Here is a 17715-nt window from a genome sequence, read left to right on the forward strand (position 1 = left end):
TTGCAAAGGGACTTCGGGTAATTGGGGAATTTCTGGTGGGGCTTGCAGAGGGACTTCAGGTGGGGCCTGCGGAGGGGGATTTTGCTGAGCAAAACCCCTCTGTAATAGCAGCTGGCATAAGCGGTGATGGGTAAGGGATGACATTGGAGATTTGGCTCGTTTACAATAATACGACATGTTTTTAATACAACCAAGCAGATAATAAGGGATATTGATGAGTCTTCCATTCCTCAAATGATTCAGCAAAACAAAGTCATGATTGTACACTACCTGATAACGCCCCTCACATGTTAGGTAGTGTTTGACGAATTCTGCTACTGATGGCCATGGTTGAGGAAGTGAGTGCAGACTGACCCCGCGGCCTCTGGGTTCCACTTGCTCGTCCGGGCGCAGGAATTCTTGCTGCGCGTTAAGAACGACCTGCTTCCTGCTAAACCAGCGAATGCCCTCGGCTGGCAACCCTGATACCTGAACTATGTCATCCTCTGTTACTGAAATGCGAACCCCTCGGACCACTGAGAAATTGTCTTCAAGGTTTTGTGCAAACTCTAATACTTCTTCTGCGTTAAATTCTCCCAACCTTTCAAAATATGCTGTCCACCCCGCTTGTTGGAAGATTTGATACACTTCAGGAAAGAACTGAAGAAGACTTATGGAGCCGGGCTCATTTCTAATGGCCGTCCCTCCCATGGCTGAAGCTTTGAGTTTTCCGCAGAGACCAATACAGTATTCTCAGACCCTGATCGGACTAGTTGTTGCAACAAAGGCTGCGTAGTCTAAATGACGGCAAAAATGGATATGATAACCGGCGGCAGGTTGGTTCATGCGAAATAATTATTCCATTTTCGGAATTCCCCCCCCTACGTATGGTGTAATAATGATTGGACGTGGAAAGATATGCAATCATTATGAAATGAAATCCTCTCTTTTAATATGATTTAACCGAATTACATTAAAACCATATACCTTATACTTTACCTTTGATTTAATAATTCGAAGTGTCGGTTGCAATAGCTTTAATGATCATAGAAGGGTCTGTGTAATTGAGTCTGGTATATGCCAAATAATTTTCACCAAAAGGATCTGAAGTATAATCGTGAAGAACCAGAAAGCTTATATGTCAACAAAGAGAGATGCTGCTTTGATAATAACAAGTTGCTGAGACTGGTGTTTGAGCAACTGAAAAATGAACGATACATTGCTGAGGTAGGTGTTTCAGCAATCGGGGAAATCGATAATGCATTTGCTGAAACAGGTGTTTCAGCAACGGGGGAAATCAATGATATGTTGCTGAAACAGGTGTTTCAGCAACGGAAAAAGCTGGTGTTACGTTGCTGAAACAGGTGTTTCAGCAACGGGAAAAATCAGAGAATTGGGATAACTGACTTAGGTCTGTGAATGGTAAGGGATTATTTCAGCAGTAAGGGGTGGGAAATACTGACTGAAGGAGGATATTTCAGGAGTGGTGGGAGTGATAGAAATAATGTGGGTATGGGGGGATATTGCTTTAGGAAAGGGGGTAAAATGACGGGAAGAAGCTTCTTGGTTTAAAGCTTCAGATCTTCTCATGATGAATCTGTCCTCCTTATTGCTTTTCCAGAATCTGCAAAATTCAATTGTAATATGCCAATCCTTGACAGGGATTATTAGTGCTAAATCTAGTCTAATACTAAAAATATAGTGCAGAAAATTAAGTGCTGTGAGGAGCAGAAGACTCCCCTAGAAAAAGATAATGAATATCAGTCATGCAAGCAGTCTTGAAATCCTCTTTAGAAACAGGGCGCTCATACAAATGGAGCCTATGGCCATTGACTAGCAGAGGTGTTTTAGCATCATCAATTGTTACAAGTCTTACCGTTCCATTTGGAAAGACATCATCTACTTCATATGGCCCAAGCCACCGTGTACGTAGCTTTCCCTGAAAATTTTCAAACCGAGAATCATACAGCAAGGCCCAATTACCTTTTTGGAATTGCTTGTGTTTGATAATTTTGTCATGCCACTTCATCCTTTGTTGCTGAATCATGTTTGTTTGGTGAATGGCATCCAATCTCTTTTCATCCAACTCCAAAAGCTGCTGCAATCTAGCTGTCTGCACATCATTCAAATCAAGATTAACAGCTAAGGCAGTCTTTAAAGTTTTAATTTCAAATTCCACAGGAAAAATAGCATTTTTACCATAAACCAATTCATAGGGAGAAAAACCTGTAGTGTTTCTCCAAGTAGTCCTGTAAGCCCATAATGCCTCAGGGAGCCTTTGGGACCAATCCTTTCGGTTGTCCTTCACTGTTTTCGTTAGAATGGCCTCTAAAACTTTGTTTGTGCTTTCCACCTGCCCATTGGCCTGGGGGTGGTATGGTGTAGTCATTCTATGTTGAATATGATATTTGTGAAGGGTAGATTTAAAACCATGAGAATTGAATGGAGGTCCTCCATCAGTAACTAGCTCTCTGGGAATTCCAAATCTAGTGAAAATATCTTCAAACAAGAAGGCCAGAACAACCTCTTCATTGGCTCTAATAAGTGCTTTGGCCTCCACCCACTTGGTCATATAGTCTGTGCAGACTAATATATAGGTTCTTTGATTGGATGGAGGGTTAATGGGTCCTATGAAGTCCAAGGCCCATCTTTCAAATGGTTCAGAAACTACCTGGGGGTTTAATGGCATTTGGTCTCTATGATTGGGTTGACCCATTCTCTGGCAGCTGTCACAAGCCCTTACATACTTCTTTGCATCCTTGAATAATGAGGGCCAATAGTAACCCATCCTCAGAATTTTATGCGCTGTTCTTTTATCAGCAAAATGGCCACCACAAGGGCCATCATGACAAGCTTTCAATATGTCATACACTTCATCTTCTCTAATGCATCTTCGGATCTCCTGATCAAGCCCAGTATAGAAGAGACATCCGCTTATCCAGCTGTACCTGGCACTTTGTTGAACAATTCTTCTCTTTTCTCTATATGACAGGTGTGCTGGTAGTTTTCCTGCAACCAAGTAATTAGCAATATCTGCATACCATGGAGAATGAGCAGAAACTGCAAACAAATATTCGTCAGGAAAACTATCATCTATTGGAATATCATTGTCAGTTTTTAACCGTGAAAGAAAATCAGCCACCACATTTTCCTTACCAGGCCGATCTACAATTGTAATATCAAATTCATGCAATAGTAACAGCCATCTGGTAACTCTAGCATTTGTGACAGATTTGTTCATTAAGTATTTAATAGCTGAATGATCAGTGTGCACAAAAGTAGGATACCCAGTAATATAGTGTCTGAATTTATTAATGGCATAGATTACTGCAAGGAACTCTTTCTCGGTAACTGTATAGTTAAGCTCAGCAGAGGTCATATTCTTACTGATAAAGTATATAGCATAAGGAAGATGATTTTCTTCTTGTCCCAGGACTGCTCCAATAGCAACATCTGAAGCATCAGAGGATATGTGAAACGAAAGATTCCAGTCAGGCCCCCTCAAAATAGGAGCAGTAGACAGCTGATGCTTCAGTTCTTCAAAAGCTTTTTGACAAGAATTAGTCCACTTGAATTCAACATTTTTCATAAGCAATACAAACAATGGAGAAGCTATTTTAGAGAAATCTTTAATAAATCTCCTATAATAACCAGCATGTCCTAAAAAACTTCTCACATCAGTTTGAGTTTTAGGAACAGAAAGATTCTGAATGACTAATATTTTAGATGGATCTACCTGAATACCTAGAGATGAAATAAAATGTCCAAGCACTATTCCCTCACTCATCATCATGTGGCATTTTTCGGTACTTAAGGAAAGGTGGGCTTGAATACATCTTTTAAGTACTTTCTCAAGGTTTTGTAATCCCTCTTCAAAAGACACACCATAGGGGGTAAAATCATCCATAAATATTTCCATACAATCATTCAGCATATCGGAAAAAATTCCTATAACAGCTCTTTGAAAGGTTGCTGGTGCATTGCATAATTCAAATGGGAGAACTCTATAGGCGAAAGTTCCCCAAGGGCTGGTGAAAGTGGTCTTGTCTTGATCCTGGGGTGCAATTTTTATTTGATTATACCCACTGAATCCATCTAGAAAAGAAAAGAATTTCTTCCCTGCAAGACTGTCCAACACCTGATCAATGAAAGGTAAGGGAAAGTGATCCTTTTGGGTAGCTTTGTTTAAAGCTCTATAGTCAACACATACCCTCCATTTCCCGTTTTTCTTAGGAACAATTACTAACGGGGAAACCCATTCACTGTCAGATATGAAGTATATAAATCCTGTGTTAAGCAATTTTTGAAGTTCTTCTTTAACAATTTCTCGTAAATTAGGATTCATTCGTCTTTGGGGTTGACAAACAGGTCGGCATCCTTCTTTAATGTAAATTCTGTGAGTACATAATTCAGAAGAAATACCTTTCATGTCCGTGTAATCCCAGGCAAATGCCTCCTTATATTCGTGTAGTAACTTCATCAGTTGCTGTGTTTCAGCATCTGTTAGGTCAGGATTTATGTTTAATGTCTTACCGGGTTCTATTTCAACTGCTATGCTCTTAGATGGAATCGTGGTTAAAGTTTGAGATGAATCTTCAGGTTCAATCTTTTCTTGTACATCAGTTTCAAAAATTGCAGTTAATTGATTGTGTGTTTCAGCAATAACAGAAGAAGGTTCGCAAATAAAATTATTGATTATCTCATCCTCTGTATTGTCTTTAAGAGTTAAAGCTTGTCCTATAGTTAGAATCGGCTGAACAGCATTATCATCATAATCCATCCATATAGAATCTTCATTATTAACTACTGGCGTAGCGTGAGGATAAAGAGTTAATTGTTTTGTTTCATAACCATTAGAAATTGTCATTGAACCAGATCTGCAACTAATAAATGCATCAGCTGTGGCCAACCATGGCCTTCCTAGAATTAAGGGATGTCCCCCCAGCTTTGTTTTAGTTTGCAATACAACAAAATCAGCTGGATATTTCCAGGATTCAACTGAAATGAGCAGGTCTTCAACAACCCCTTCTGGCTTAATTGTGGAACGGTCAGCTAACTCTAAAATGGTGGGTGTATCTCTGATTGTGTTATTTAGCTGTAACAATTGTGAAGTTTCCAGAGTCATTATATTAATTGCTGCACCTAAGTCTACCAAACTCGGGGAATTACTGCTTTACCAATCTGAACTGTGACAGTAGGATGGCCAGGATCACCATATTTTACAGGAGGGGCTTTTCCAGACATTAATGCAGACAAGTCTCCCATCACATGTACTGTAAGGGGATCCTTGGTTTTCCTACCAGGTTTCTTAACACAAATATCCCTTAATGTTTTGGCATAAATTGGTACATCTTTTAATGCTTGTAAAAGTGGAATTTTAATATACAAATTTTGCAATTCCCCCATAAAATTAAAAGCAGGTGTTTCAGCTGTTTTGGTTAAAACCAAACGCTCGGGGAATGGTGGTTCTGTTAATTCAACATTTTTGTTAGGAGGTGGTTGAGCTTCTTTTTGTTTCTCAATTTCATTTTTATCTGAATCAGTTACATCATAAATAATAGGCTCTACTATCTTTCCAGATCTCAAATGAATATCATTACATTGCATAGTAGGAAATATAGACTGATTCTGAATATCAATGACTTGCACGGCTTTATTATTGGGGTTAGGATTTGGTTGCGCAGGTAGTTGGGGTCTCATTTGGTTGTTTGGTGGGGCATTTGATGGCAGAGAGAGTGATTGTTGGAATTGAGGCATTTGATTTGGATATGGGAGTGATTGACTATTCCAACTTGGGTTCCAAGGATTGAAAGGAGGTGGTTGCTGTGGAGGCCAAGGAGTCCACATTGAAGGGTCAACAAAGGGAGGGTTTTGCATTTGCATGGGTGGGAAATTCATTTGATTGAAAAGTGGATATTGCATTTGGTTGAAGGGGGGGTAGCTTGTTTGGCCAAAAGCAGAATAATTGTTCCAACGATTAAATGGCATACCAGAGTTCGTACCTTGCCCTTTTGGTTGCCATTGTCTTCTTTGAGTTAGCAGGTAGACTGCTTCAGCTTCTTCCTCTGTTGGCTGCATCGCTGCTTTTATTCCTGGTAGAGATGGCCACTGTTCTGTCTCATGATCTTTCTCACAAAGGGTGCAAACTGGTACTTTATCTCTTGGACACTCCCTTAGTGGATGTTTATCTCTACATTTCGGACAATAGACAGCCAGAGTTGCTTCTGCCTCAGCCTGCTTCTTCTTAACCTGCAAAGTGTCAATCTGCGAAGCAAAAGAACTTAGCATTTCGGTTTTAAATTCTTCAAGTAAATTACCTATCTCTGCTCTTGTTGCTCCTCCATTGGCTGATTTCTGTACCCTTGAATAGGTGGAATCTCTTATTCTGTTTCTTGCAGCTCCCCTAGAACACCTTTTAGCAAGTTCACAAATCTCATCATATGATTCCTTAGATATATCTCCCTTAGCAAGCATATTTAACATATTTAAACAATCATCCCTTAAACCTCTAAGTAATATTGTTTTACGAATTTCCTTACTTATATCTGGATGATCGGATCTCTGTATGTTGTATTGCAATCTTTCGATGTAATCCTCCAGGCTTTCATCCGATTTTTGTGCCATATTGAATAGTTCATCCTTCTTCTCTCTCGTCCGGCAGTAGTCTTGATATTTAAGCAGAAATTTTTGTTTCATTTGCTCCCATGTTGTGATTACCTGACTTCCAAGGCTCATGAACCATCTCAAGGCATTCCCTTTTAAGGTGGCTGGAAACAGTTTCAACTTTTGAGCATTAGTAACATAATCATAACTTCTGCATAAAATATCAAATTCAAAAAGAAATTCGTCAGGATCCTCAGTAGATAAACCATGAAAGTTAGGTAGGGCAGACAATGGGATATTTTTCATTGTTCCTGCAGGAAGATCACTGATGGGAAATCCCAAGGTAGAAAGGGAATTTTCATCCCTTCTTTCTTCTTCAGGACCTGCACGTCCTCCTCCAAAGATGAATGCATCATTGTTATCTTCCATTGTTGGTCCTCCTACTGCACTTTCTCGATCGTCAGAATCCTCTATTGGTTCTTCAATGTTTTCTACCGGTCGTCCAACGCTCTCTACTATCTCCTCAATATGTTCTACTGTTCTGCTACTTTCCTCTGACTCTTCAGCGCTGACTGCTGGTTCTTCTGTATTTTCAGGACCCACAACTTCTTCTGTTCTGTAATCTGACTGAGGGGAACGCTGAAGTTTTGATTTCCGAGAACTTAATCTTTGTGATGATTCAGCCTTTGATACAATCTCGTCAATAAACGTTTTTCGTCCTCCCCAGCCCTTGCCACCTGCGCGGTTATTTTTCTTCTGGTTTCCTCGTCCTCTCATACAATCTGCACATTAAAAAAAAAAAAATGAATGCTTTTTGAAATCTATAATTACCTTCCCCGGCAACGGCGCCAAAATGTTGGCCGCTCTAATTGTTTTCACAATTCGAGCTCCACATAAATTGTCAACCCGAGAAGGTCTTTTTATTCCAAAGGTAATAGCGCACTGGATATGCTCAATTTCAAAAGCAGCTCAATGTTGTAGTAAAAGAAAGACACACACATCTGTTTAAATTCATCAATCTATCAATTCACATTCTACTTAATTAAAGCCGAAGTCAATTAAATTATAGCAGACACGATTTCTCTGTTACAGCAAAGGGAAATAAATTTATAAGGAAAGAAATCATTCAACCATAGCAGGAACAGGACCCTATTCCTTGGTGGGAACTTCAGCACCTGCTGCCTGGCACTAATCACACTGTAAAAGAAGTAACCTCAAGAGGTCAAGACCCTATTCCCAGGAACAGGAACCTTCAGCACTTGCCCTCTTGTTTCTAATCACACTGCAGGTAAAAGAAAGCAATCAATGGGAGCAAGACCCTATCCCTCTGTGCAGGGATCTTCAGCACATGCTCTCATCATCCACTCATGCATTCAATACATGTAGCGCTAAGAAACAGAGTATCGCAAACCATGTAACTAGTGTTTCAGCAACAGAATTAAAGAAAATGCAAATACATAAGGAAATAAACAACTACAGGAACAAAGGGGTGAATCTTGTGAGGAAGGCGGGCCCTTTCCTTCTCACAAGATTCCCCAGGAGAAAGAATTGAACTGGAATGCTCAAAACAAGTCTTTATTCATCTGTCGAGAAACTGATACATTACAAAAAGGAGACTAGCTCCTGTCTCACACAATGCTGTTCTGTGAATTACAGTTCGATCCCCTTCTAATGATGATGTCTCCTCTTTTTAAAGAGGAGACATCATTTACAATTTACACAAGAGCGAATATCTCGATTCTGTTCAAAACAAAACTATTCTGTTCTTTCTTAAAAAGAGATACTGTTACAACCGAGACAACATAAGTGCTATCTTCAAAATAATCCAGGTAACCGTATTTTCGGGCTGCTGCTATTATCCACAAAAAGTTCTTCTAGAATCGCAAATTACGCATAACGGGATTTGCGTGCTTGACAGCTGTTTCAGCAACTGAGTTAGCTGTTTCAGCATCGGGACCAGCTGTTTCAGCAACAGGACCAGCTGTTTCAGCAACGGAGTTGGCTGTTTCAGCAACGGCCGCTCGTTCCCAACAAGACATATAACTTATCTGCGATCTTTGACTTGTGTTAGCAACAATGCACTTCAATAATTGATAAAATATAAGAGTATTATGGAATTAAATGTAAGACAGATTAACCATATAATAAAGAAGAGGTTTCTATATACCTTGGGATAAAGTGAATGAAAAAGACATTGAGGTTCATGGTTTTAAGAGTAAAGTGATGTCAAAATATATAGCAAAAATGGTACATAGTGGAGTCCTAACACATAGCCCAATGAGAACCAGTTTGATATGTTTCCAACCAGCTTTGCTTTCATGAATGAATAAAGAGTTAGCCATCTATTGTTTGAAGGATTTTATCAAGAGTTTGTGAGAGAGCCCTCTCTGATCAAAGAGGCTAAGCTTTGATCTAAAGATAGGTTGAAAGAGTTACATGAAATCTTGCTTGGTTGCAGCCCTCAGTAGTGATTTTGTGATAACATATTTAACGAGTGCAAATGATGAATAACTTAGATATGGTTATTGTTTTTTAAAGAGTGATAAAATATCACAAAAAGTGCTATGTTGAATGTGGTATATATGTTTAATGAGCCCTACTACAAAAACTCAGAGATGTTTATATTTTTTAAAGAGCAATAAATTGTCTCCAATTAGAATTGCATGAAACTTTTACTGCTTTTCATTCCTGAAAGTACTTTCATCAAAAGCAATAAAATGTAGAAAAAAGCAGCAATTCCTATTATCTGGGTTCATGCATGATGAAAAATCATTGAGAATGGACTACTTCCTCTTTAATGATTTTCAAAAATCATGTCTCTCAAAGTTATATAAGGAGATGCTTTGAGCTTTCACATGCATCATTTTCACTATTTTGAAGTTTGTGAGAGCTTGCTGGAGCTAAAGAGGAGCATATTTTCTGTAGACCATTGCGGGAGATTCGGGCAACCATTCGATGTATCGTCAGTCCCAGGTGAGAGCTAAAACCTTTCTCTATGCTTTATTAAACCTTTTTTAATAGTTTTATGGGTGGAAATTTGCAGATCTGAGGTGCCCTAGAGCCATTTTTGCGCACTAACGCCCTCCAGATGGCCAGTAGAGAGCGTTAAATGCTCTGTACGAGCCACTGGAGGGCGTTAATCCTCCCTGTGCAGCACTGGGAGGGGCGTTAGGGCTGTAGGGCGCATTTGAAACCCTCATGCATGGATTCCTTAAGTGATTTTGCCCCATTTTAACTGTTTTTAGGGTTATTTTGTGCAGGTTTCAGGTTGAAATGACTCACCTATGGAGAGAACGGGCCCATGACAATGAGGAATTGCTGATGCGAAACGATCCAGCTTGCATACTTGCATTGCGCCACTGCAGTTTGTTGAAGTATGCAAGGCTAGAGCTGATGAAAGGACAGGAGGATTTACTAAGATGGATCATATAGCGCTGGGATGAACACGAGCAAGTGTTCAGGATTGGAGATCAGGAGCTGGTGATTGACCAGGATGACATTTACTTTTTGACTGGTTTGTCATGCCATGGGGCACAAGCAAACCTCACTGGTGGTAGGTCAGATCCACGATTTACTTTAGAGCTAGTACAGATCTATTGTATCCCTAAGAGTGGAATAGTCAATAGCAGAGTCTTGATAGAGAGGAATCAATCTCAGTCTATGAGGGAAGTTTTATGGTTGATTGTGTGATTGGTGGGGTCAAAAATTCCCCACGTAACGACAAAGGCCCAACTGTTGCTTGCCATTGACTGTGTCTAGCCCCAGATGTTCAACTGGTGCGAAGAAGTGCTTCGCTAGTTGAAGGTAGAATTGATAGCATGCAAGACTCGTACCCAACACAGTTTTGGGTACGGTACTATCATAGTCTCATTTTGCCTTGAGAGGGTACCTGTCATGCGCCCACGAGTGAGCTTAGGTCCCTTTGATCCGAGGGAGCCAAGGCAAGGTCGCTGGTGATCACTTGATCCTCGCATAGGAGGAGGACCACTCCAACACTTCTTTGACAAAGAATTCTTCCAGTGGCTCCGTATCTAGATAATGATTGTTGATGACTATACCTATGAAGGCATGGACTTTACCGGCAGCACAGACTTGATGCTACCACCTGAGACCAATTGGGGTCCATAAGGTGAGAATAATTTTTATAGTACTTAAGTATTTTTGTGCTTTTGAATGTATATGTAATGTCTTTTAATGATGAGATAAGAACTAACATGAAACTTTTATGCTTTAACACAGATGTGGTGCCAGTACGACCTGCCTGTGAACCTCTCTATGTGCAACGAGGCAGCCAAATACTTGTTGGAGGGGGGCGATGCCGACAGTCTCCGCGCGGTTCTGAGGAACCTAGAGGGTTTGACTATGGGTGTCCACCCCCTTCCTATGAGGGAGATTCCCGCTCATATGCAGCAACACACCGTTGGTGTACCTGAGAAGTTTCTAGTTCCTCTTCGGAGGGTAGCTAGAGCTGTTTTAGCTTTTCTGGAGCAATAGGCTCATTTTAGCAGGTGTTTTGGCGTAGCCATACGAGTGTTTATAGCTCGGCTTTGAGCCATTTTGTACTTAAATCATCCAAGTTTTGGAATATTTTGATGTAAAAAACTGGATTTCGATCTATATATATATATATACAAATATTTTTGGTATTTTGGTGGTGTAAATGTGTTTTTAAAATGTTTTTTGTGACAAATTTTTAACTTTAGTAAATGTTTTACGTCTCATGCATGCTGCTATAACAAATGAGACAAATGCCAATCCAATACATAGTTAGTTAACGAATCAGAAACTGTATTTAATTCTTGATGAACATGTTCATATGTGATTATTTCAAATCAACGTTCCAAGAGTCACACCCTTAGATAGTTACGTAACAAGGATGGATTACGGACGTGATAATGGTTTTTCAATTGCATAACAACTAACTTGGAGTCTATCCTGACCACCAGATTGGAGATGCCCCTTGATGATGCTTCCATGAGAAGTGAACCGACGGACATGTACTCGACAATATTGTTGGTGGCGGTACCAAGAAAGACTCCCCCAGAGCAAAATAGTTATGACTCAGATGTATATATGACCCAAGCAGCTGATGCAATGTGTTGTGTGTGACGACTAGCACCATTCGTGTATCCTATGTATGCTAAGGGCAATTATGACATCTGCATTGTGAGAAGAATGAATGAGACAAGTACTCCACTAAATAACAAAACAATCCAATCACATCAAAAAGGTAAGCAAAACTTATGAATACATAAAATTACAAAGCACATGCCCAATGCGATACTAAGCACAATAGTTTTTCAAATAGAGCTTGTATGTCGGCTCCTTGAGTGGGATTCCATCCCAGTCTTTTAATTCATATGCCCCCGAGGGGAGGACTTTCGTTATGACATAGGGACCTAGCCAAATGGTTCGAAGCATGCATGCCTCCAAGAGATTATCTTTTGGATGATATAACAATACAAAATCACCCTCTTGGAAAGAACAAAACCTAACCTCTTTTGTAAATTGGGTTTGTACTTGCTCCTTTTGAGCTGCGAGTGCGAAATTAGCATCTTGATGGGTTTTATCCAGCTGTTTGAGGTATAGTAGGCGTTCTTCTTCAGCAGTGGGGCTAGGCATAGGTTCAACAGCTATTTTGAGGGAAGGAGTTGGCCACCCATTTCGTTTTGCCTCGTTGTAAAGTTGGATCTCATGCGCGACAAATGATGGGTTAAAGTCGGGCATTTCCTCGTGAGACCAAACAAATTCATCATGGAATTCCTCATGTAGGCAGGTGGAGCTTACAATTTCCTTGGGACTACAATCTGCTCGCATCTGGGTGTCTTCCACGATGCTTGTCGTGACTAAAATATCTATGGGTATTTACCTAGAAGTGTCATCCATATTTTCTTCCACCCCAAAAGTTTGGATGCTTGTATAGGGTGGGGAAATGATTTCATTCGTGTTAGAGGATAGGACTTGAAGAGGCATCATGTTCGAATTAGATGTCGGACCCCAAAGATGCCAATCCTCCCAATGTTGCTCTCCAAAACTCATGATTTCGTGAATGGCTTCGTCCGTAGATGGGAGTTGATTGCATGGATCTAAAGGAGGAGTGGTTATGGGAAATTGGGTGGTACCATCGGTGATAGCCAACATGACCGGAGATGTGGATGTGGATTGAATGCCTTGGTAGGCCAATTCAGCTGGTGACAGCGACATCTGGTCTCCAAATGTGTCAAGGTTTGAAGGCGCCATTATGATATAGGGATCGGTTAGTTCATGAGGAATTGATGAAAGCATGTTGATCAATTGTGGAACCTGCGATAGCTGAAGAGGAAAACAATCCATCAGGGAGGAAGCCTTCAACATATTGCTATCTATACTGACAAAACTGTCAGTTACACCTCCTACTAGGGGTACGGAGCCACTTGGTAATGGTGAATAATCAGGGGTGCAGAAAGACAACTGATCCACTATAATGACCTTTCCATCCAATGGAAATAGGATGATACGAAAGACAATGGATACGATAGCCATCATGGCATATGTCCAACTGTGACCCAGCAACAGATTATAGTCGAGTTTCTTCTCCACGACTTCTATGTCCACCTGTACTGTTTTCCCAGCTAAAGTGATGGGAAAACTGGATAAGTATCCTTTTAGGACAAAGGTGTGGCCGTCGAAAGCTTTAAGGGAGTTTGACAGTGGGGAGAGGATTGGGGAACACAAGGTGAGCCAACATGAAGCCGAAATGATGCAGGTTGAAGCACATTCATCGATGACAGTTCGGTGTATACCTTTACCTTTCGAAGTGATATGCACCTGAAATGCAAGTTGGTGGGAAAGGGGAGGTTTACACTTGTCCATGTAAAAATAGCAAGCATAGAATTCGTAGGGTCAATACCCCCGATAGCTGAAAGAAAAGCTTTCCTTTGGCCGGGGTATGTTTGTAATACTTCCAGCGTCGACATAGCCGACGGTGCTTGCACCAAATCCTCTACAATGTTGTAGTGTTGGGCGGCATGTGCAGATGTATTGTGCGATGTGCGTCAAAGTGCCCCCTTGGGGAGTCAAATTACAAAGTCCTCAAATGGCCTTTCGATATGAAAATCGTTGGGTGGCAATGGGTTTTGACCTGCGGATGGTTCTGCTGCCGGAGCGACAGGAGCTCCATATGATTTGGATCTTGTGGTTAGTTCTACTATTTCAAATGTGTAAACGGTAGAACTTCCTTCACCAACTGAAGGATGTTACAAACCGTTGCTGCCCCCTGATGTGGGTTGCAATTGGTTGGCAACGAGATTTTGGTGCTGTTGATTAGGAAAAGGATTTCTAAGGACAGCAGGTGCCTTACCAGAATCTCTCTTGGTAAGGTAATCCGTGCATTCTTGAAGATGCAGACAATGCCAAGTTACGTGATCTTCAAGACAGAGTTTTCATGAATAGTTGGTGCCTTTATCCTTTTCCGTATCAGTAGGTGCAGCGACCTTCTATTTCGAGTTGGGATGCTTAGATGACTGCTCCTTAGAAGGAACGATCTTGTTCTTATTCTTCTTGTTCTTGTTCTTACTACCAGATTTCTGTGTAGACTGCACAGAGTTAATCGCAGTGACAGGAAGAGTAGTCGCTTTGGTAGAGGGGTCTACTACTAGCTTTGCAATGGAACCGCTGAGTTTTTTTACAGTGAACCCGAAGGTTGTGATGACGATCCCATCGGCGTGCACTCTAGGGTGTTGAGTGGTGGGAGGATTGGGGTTACCGGGAGCATAGGGGATAATGTCATAGAGAGTTCCAAACTTTGAATAAATCAAATCTAAGTGTTGGGCACGACATATGGATTGGTCTTCTGTGACTGCACCACCTAGAAAACATCTCTAGCGATTTGTGGGAGCAACGACTTACAGAACTAGTCCATTAAGAGAAAATCAGGGATGGGAGCTTTGACTAACCTTCACCTATGATCGGAGATGTGGGTGGTGGTATCCTAACAAAACAACGTATGGAGCTTTGTCCCTATCTCATAGTGGATAGGTAACTGAAAGTGCTTTAGGAACTCCATCGCTAAAGCGTCAAAGGTATTCACTAACGCGCATGGTAACTCAATATACCACTTTGCAGCATTGCCAGTGAGGGTGCGGGGAAAAAGATGTAACCAGACACTATCATCCACCATAGAGTTAGAAACACACCAGAGATGGTAGGTGGTGACATGAGTGCCTGGATCCTCCCCTTGTTTTCTGTCGAACTTAGGAATGTCCGTCGGTATTTTATGCGGGATCGACGACCATTGTAAGTTGTGGTAGATGGGGTCGTTTGTCAACTTGTATAAGTTGGGAATATCCAATGTTGCCAAAAAAGGCAAATTTTTGGGTGCCCCCGACTCGGACCATGGTGATGACGGATGACCTGAGGAGCTTTGTGCTCCTCCCATCGTTTGGTTCCCCATGGTGTACATGGGTTGCATGGTGTAGCAGTTTCTTTGTGGTATGGTGTTGTAGAGTGGATTTCCATGAGGATTTTGATACTGGGGTATGAAGTTGCCCCCAGTATAAGTGGTGCCCCCTTGACTCATTTGAGCTTGTGAGTAGGGTGCCCCCATGGATTGGGTGGGAATCCGTTGTGGACTCCCAACCGACATAGAAATAACCATATGGCTTTGATTGACAGAGGGAACACTCATGTCAATCAACGATTGTCCATGCATGCCTGAGAATGGTGGGGGAACTGTGACATTCCCCGCCGGCATGTGCATATTGGGAACCACCCCAGATATCTGAATCTGGGGGTTGGAACTGTACATTGGCAGCCGACCTTGTTGTTGGTAAATTGGAACCACGCCCATAGTGTCGCATTGAGTGTTATATGGAGCACTATATGTGGCACTAGTCGAAGGTATGCTTTGTGGCACCATAGGAGTGGAACCTGGCATCTATTGGGTTCCACTTATAGAGGGTGTTATGTGAGTTGCAATACCTAGGACGAATGGGATAGCGGGATTCCACATTATCGGTGTTGTGATGACCATCGACTGGGGAAGTGGTAGAGGACCAATAGTGTCTCTATAATTCCACAACCCTTGAGGCATCGACTAGATAGATGGGAAAGTTCCACCTACTGAAGAAGGAACTACAGGTACCATGGGAGAAACGATGGGTTTCGACAGATCTGTAAGCGAAGTGTTAAAATGAGGAAGAAATCCTTCTGTGAAGAAATCCTCCGGCAAACTAGAATCGTCAGTCGTCCACACAGATCCCGTGTGCGATTTAGGAGACTGATTCCTCGAAGATGAGGAATTTGAGTCAGTGGAACTCGGTGGATCCTCCACAATGAGTGGAGGAAGTCCTAACAATCGTCTGGATTGATGATGAGGGCTGGATGTAGCCACAGTGACTGTTAAGTTTTATCAGATAAATTTTAATGTGATATTCTTTAAAGTCTCGAAAACGATAGCACTCAGGTACCTAAAAAGAAAAAATACACTAAATATGTCAATCAACAAACAGAGGGAAATTACCTCGTCTGATAAACATTGATTACTGGAGATGAAACCCAGTATCTCAATGAATAACAGAGAAGGATGGCCAAATGTACGGTTATGTTTACTTTTGAACTTTGCCCGAACCTCAGATTGAGAGGCCAAGTACTCTCATGAAGATGAGCACCCTCCCAAAACTGAAGACAAAGTAGATTTGTCTATTTTAGGTACCAGGACAGCTCGTCCCAGTCACCTTAGGTAAGTACCTAGAAGTTTTGGCCACTAGGGATACCTCAAATCATAGAAATTACTAGGGGGGACATAGTCATAGACAGTACGCTGTGTGGGCAGGATACCTGAGTCCCCGACTCAGTTCCGAAGTCCCCAAAGGGACTTCCAATACACATAATGCCCAAAGGAGTTGTAAGAGAAGGCAGGCTACCTTCAATTATAGTCCGATGTTGTCTCGTATTTCGCTCCATTGTTAGTGGAGTGGTCCTGGTAATATGAGTGCCGAAGGATTTTGCACTCGTTAATGACACTAGTTTTGATTTTCAACCTTGGGTAGTTCACTCACATGCTTATGCCAAGATCCTAATCTAGCTAATTTTGGTTTGCTCAAAAAGAGTAACTGATTGATTTTAATGTAAATTTTAGTGTACTTGATTATTTGTCTTTGGTAGGGGTGTTGACATATGAATATGATGAGACTCTCGACTCAATAAACCATGCAGAACAATGCTTTAATTTTTTTTTTCAATTTCTTATGCAAACAAGTCTTATTCTACACATGTATCATTTCACATATTCATGGATTCGTCAGTGCATCTAAAGCCATTCAACACTTGCATAACTGAAAGTTTCTTTTCCCAATATTCTCTAACAACTACTAAAAACCAAAATGAAGCAGCCTACAACTATTTCGACAGAAGGAACAATACAGTTTATCAGCCTTTCTTTCAAAAAAAATGTCTTTTAAGAGAGAAAAACTAAAACATTTTCTTAAAAATAAATTTTTAAGACACCAAATTTGTTAACATGATACTGTTGCAGATCTTACTTTAGCCCCTGAGACAAGTTCCCCCCTTTTGGTCCACAGAATCTTCTAGAAAACATGGAAATGGGTAACTAACGCTCTGTCTCTTTGTAAACAGAGAGTTAGTTTGGCCACTAATGCTCCCTGTGCACAGTCAGAGAGCTTTATAAAGCTCTGTGTAGACTAGAAACCTACTTTAGTGAGGGAAATAACTCAAACAAAGGGTATTTAGGATCATTTTCTGAGGAGAATGCAACTTTGCAGGATGTAACAAGATAGATGGTGGATCAGAAAAGGATTTGAAGAAGCGGGAAGCTCATAGAAGAAAGAGAAGAACTAAGAGGAGTCCAGGTTGACCGGGAACTAGATGTATAGTCCCCAGTGGAGTCACCAATTCTGCTATGGGGTAAAATGCACGGGATGAAAACTACCCTCAAAGGTCTTCCCAAGACCTTTGATAGACTGTAAGATTATCTACAAAAGCTACCAGTTACACACATGTTCATCTATCAAACATAAATTGACAGGGTATGGAAAGAGGATCACCTTTGGTTCCTTCTAGATTCGCTTGGGGATCTCCATGCGGCAAGAAGAACTCCTTCTAAGCCGGCTCCAAGACAATTCCTGCACAAAGGAC

The sequence above is a fragment of the Pinus tabuliformis genome, chromosome 6, assembly GCF_031772625.1.
Source record: "Pinus tabuliformis cultivar Carrire ecotype Pingquan chromosome 6, CPIR1, whole genome shotgun sequence".
NCBI classification, from domain to species: Eukaryota; Viridiplantae; Streptophyta; class Pinopsida; order Pinales; family Pinaceae; genus Pinus; species Pinus tabuliformis.